Source organism: Rana temporaria, chromosome 2 (genome assembly GCF_905171775.1).
Source record: "Rana temporaria chromosome 2, aRanTem1.1, whole genome shotgun sequence".
Lineage (NCBI taxonomy): Eukaryota > Metazoa > Chordata > Amphibia > Anura > Ranidae > Rana > Rana temporaria.
In genome coordinates this window covers 116887517-116891500 of record NC_053490.1, presented here as the reverse complement: position 1 = coordinate 116891500, position 3984 = coordinate 116887517, and the positions used below count along the sequence as shown (strand labels likewise).

At 41.7% G+C, this 3984-nt stretch overlaps 1 protein-coding gene across 1 annotated transcript in view; it reads right to left on the bottom strand.

Moving 5' to 3' along the window:
• The window catches only part of LOC120929409 (fidgetin-like), a 106707-nt gene extending 103123 nt beyond the window's left edge, over positions 1–3584 (bottom strand). The window contains exon 1 of the mRNA XM_040340818.1: positions 3416–3584. The gene's annotated coding sequence lies outside the window, so the exon portion shown is untranslated. The remainder of the gene's footprint in view (positions 1–3415) is intronic.
• Positions 3585–3984: the final 400 nt, after the last annotated feature.

Genomic DNA, 3984 nt, shown 5'->3' with positions numbered 1-3984 from the left:
ATTAGCGATTTATGACGATCCACGAACGTACGCGCGTCCGTCGCATTTTCTAACGTCGTCTGTAGTCGGCTTTTTCCGGCGTATAGTTAAAGCTGGTATTTTGCGGCGTATAGATAGACTTGCCATGTTAAGTATGGCCGTCGTTCCCGCGTCGAAATTTGAATTTTTTTTTTTCGCGTAAGTCGTCCGTGAATAGGGATGGACGTAACTCATGTCTAAGTTAAAAAAATGACGTTGTTGCGACGTCATTTCGCGCAAAGCACGGCAGGAAATTTCAAAACAGGGCATGCGCAGTTCAATCGGCGCGCGGACGCGCTTTATTTAAATGAATCACGCCCCCTACCCGCCAGAAATACACTATGCCGCCGTAACTTAAGGCGCACATTCTTTGAGGATTCGAAGATTCGCCAGGTAAGATACGGCGGCGTAGCGTATCTCTGATACGCTGCGCGGATCTAATTCTATGTGGATCTGCCCCTTAGCATGCAGTTTGAATATGCATTTTAAATCTAATTAAAATATATTTGATTTATATTGGACTTCCCTATGAGCATGCTTATGTTTGGAGTCGATCAGTGGGAGGGTGACTAGTGGACAGAAAAGGTTGCACTCTATGCTGATAACCTAAATCATACAGATTATAGAAACATACACAACAGACATGGCATTCTGCAGCCAGAGCTGGGAATCTCCGCAGAAGTATGCACTCACACACATTTGTTTGCTTTAGCACCAAACACATTAGACGACTGTAAACAAACAGAATAGAAGTTCCTACAGTAACTGCCATGTGTGATCCCCCCAGCCCCTTTCTACTGCACTAGGCTATGGAGTAATGCTTTGTTTTCACTGGTCACAATCACCGGCCTCCAGTCCAGTTTATATTGGGCTCAGCCCTATGGGGAGAGGCAATGTGAGCCTGGTCACTGGAGCTTTAAAAATGAATGTAATGAAGCTTTTCAGGGCTATCACACCCTGGTACACTGTCCCTTCCAACTTTACATATCACTGCTTGTCAATGAAAACCAATAAGAATAGAACACCACTAGCAGGCTGGAAACATCAAAATATAAAGCTTTATTCTGAAAAAAAAATGACAGTTATTTTCAGTTGTGATCTAAAAATAACAGTCACATGGCTTAACATAAAGATCCTTAAAGCGGGAGTTCACCTGAATTTTTTTTTTAACATTAGATTGATGCTCATTTTGTCAAGGGGAATCGGGTAGTTTTTTTAAAAACGATGCAGTACTTACCGTTTTAGAGAGCGATCTTCTCCGCCGCTTCCGGGTATGGTCTTCGGGACTGGGCGTTCCTATTTGATTGACAGTCTTCCGACAGGCTTCCGACGGTCGCATCCATCGCGTCACGAGTAGCCGAAAGAAGCCGAACGTCGGTGCGGCTCTATACGGCGCCTGCGCACCGACGTTCGGCTACTTTCGGAAAATCGTGACGCGATCAAATAGGAACGCCCAGTCCCGCAGCCCATACCCGGAAGCGGCGGAGAAGATCGCTCTCTAAAACGGTAAGTACAGCTTCGATTTAAAAAAACTACCCGATTCCCCTTGACAAAATGAGCATTAATCTAGGGTTAAAAATTAACATTTCCGGATGAACCTCCACTTTAAACCGGTCATAAATTATTAGAAATTTTTCATTTTAAGAACCTTTGTTTGATTTTATAATTATTAGTGGGGTCAATTTAATGTTTGTTTTTGACCGCAGTGATGAGAAAATTTGAAGGAGCCTGATAGAAAATGTTTCTCGAAAAAAGCAAATTTCGAACTCCTCTTGCACACTGCAGCTTGAAAAAGCTCAGTACAGCTTTTTTTCCCCTTTTTTTTACTGAGATAAACTACAACCCATTTATTATAATGTGCCTAGGCACACAGGCGCGTAAACAAGCGGCATGCATTCTTCAGTAAAAAAAAAGTGAAAAATCAGCTTTTTTTTATCAGTAATTTACGCCTGATGCGTGCTAATTAATATTATTATACAGGATTTATATAGCAGCAACAGTTTACACAGCGCTTTACAACATAAAGCAAATACACACAAATGTGCAAAAATGTGTGCAAATGCCCATTTACATATTGTGCAGAATAAGAACGCGAGAAAACGTTTTCGCGCATTTGCACGCATGCATATACGCAAAAAATGTGTGTAAATACGTGCAAAAATACATACAAAATAATAAATAAACTGAAAAAGTAGATGCTCAGGAGTGTCATGCGTAAGAGAACCAATAGGGAATATTGTTTTCTTTTGGGAAAGTTCAATCATTATGAAAGTTAGAAGAAAAGTCAATTTTGAAAGACATTCATCAAGTCGTCGAATTTAATAATCAGAATTTTTGTACGAATGTTTGTTTGATAAATATACGAATGTATGGCCAGCTAATGTCTGTTATCCACTCATCAGGCACACAACTGTTGTAACAACATTTTTTGTTATGCCAACAGAAACACACAATATTTGCAGTAACATTGTTCGATGAACACATGTTATTAAGAAACAAATAAACAAAGCATCAATCTGATTGATACAAAGTGAGAAAGTAAAGCTATTCCCATGACAAGGGAACTCATTAGAAAATAGTGATTGTAATAGGAATAATAGGGTTAGGAGGCTGCTCCAGGCTTCTTGCAGATTGCAGTTTTCATAAAGCAACCCCAATGTTTATTACATGAATGTTTCAAGTCAAATGAAACAATGTTTCACAATGATCTCTGCTGTGTTCCAATCAGTTCCTGCTCTCTCCAGGCTTGCTCTGAGAATTTCATCCTACTGGATCCATTATGATCTAAGTGGATCCCATACACAGAACTTAGCATCCCACTACCATAGATCAAGCAAGTACCCCTCTCTCCATGCATTAACCTGTATGCCAGCCTACAGTATGATGCCACTCCTCTATAGTCCTGCCAAGCCTTCCATTCACAAAGATCATACATACATGTACACAGTCCAGCCTACTTCATAATTGCAGCAAAGTTCTACCATTCGATTGGACCAATTATGCAAAGAGGAGGTTCACATGATAACAAAACAAATAAATAAATAAAATAAATCAAAACTCACACACATGTGGAATTGAACATGTCAAACTTCTGAAAGTCCCCAATAAAAATAATAAAATGAAAAGTATCTGCCATCCATAAAAGTGGCATCTATAAAGTTGTAGCATAGAATGGAGCTTAGGATAGGGCTTAGGATAGAGCCTAGGATAGAGCTTAGGATAGAGAAGGGGGTCATGGAGTAGAAGGCAGCCCTGACTATTGACCCCTGTGCCTGGATTGCTCTCCGCTAACAAAAGCTCAGCCTGATGCAGGACAGCTGCTGAACAAGGGTGGTCATTGCAGAGCTTTAACCTGGAAATAAAGGCAGATCTCCCCCCCACATCCAGTGTGGCTTACCTCCTAAATCTGGGTGCATGCTCCTTAAAATGTGCTCTTTAGTAATCCAGACTAGGCATAGGAGAAGGGAGCCTTGTGTGGGACTCACCAGGCATTCTTGCTGTGACAATGTGAGTGTGGAGAGGGAGAGTGTGACAGCAGGCTGCCTGGACTGCAATCACTGGGGCATCCCCCAGCCTCCCCTCCCCCTACCACATCCCTCCAGCTTTTCACTCCTTCCAAAACTGTATTAGCCAGCAGCAGCAGCAGCAAGCAGGGAGAAAAGTGACCAATCATGCATTCAGGACTGCTGTCTGCCTACAGGATGGTCATCTGTGTCCTTCCTGATGTCCTGGAGGCGACACATGGGATGAAGAATGGATGGAGATCCTCCTAATGAACAGACTGGGAAGGAGAGCATTGGGAGAAAGAGCTGGGAGAGTTTACACTGAGCACATCATGTCACAGCTACACACAGGCTAAGCACACAATACAATTTCTTACACAGGACACTGCGTTTTTGCATTTTTATTCTATTTGTAAACTTTCTTTTATTTGTCTATTTATTGGATTGTAGAGCATGCAAATAT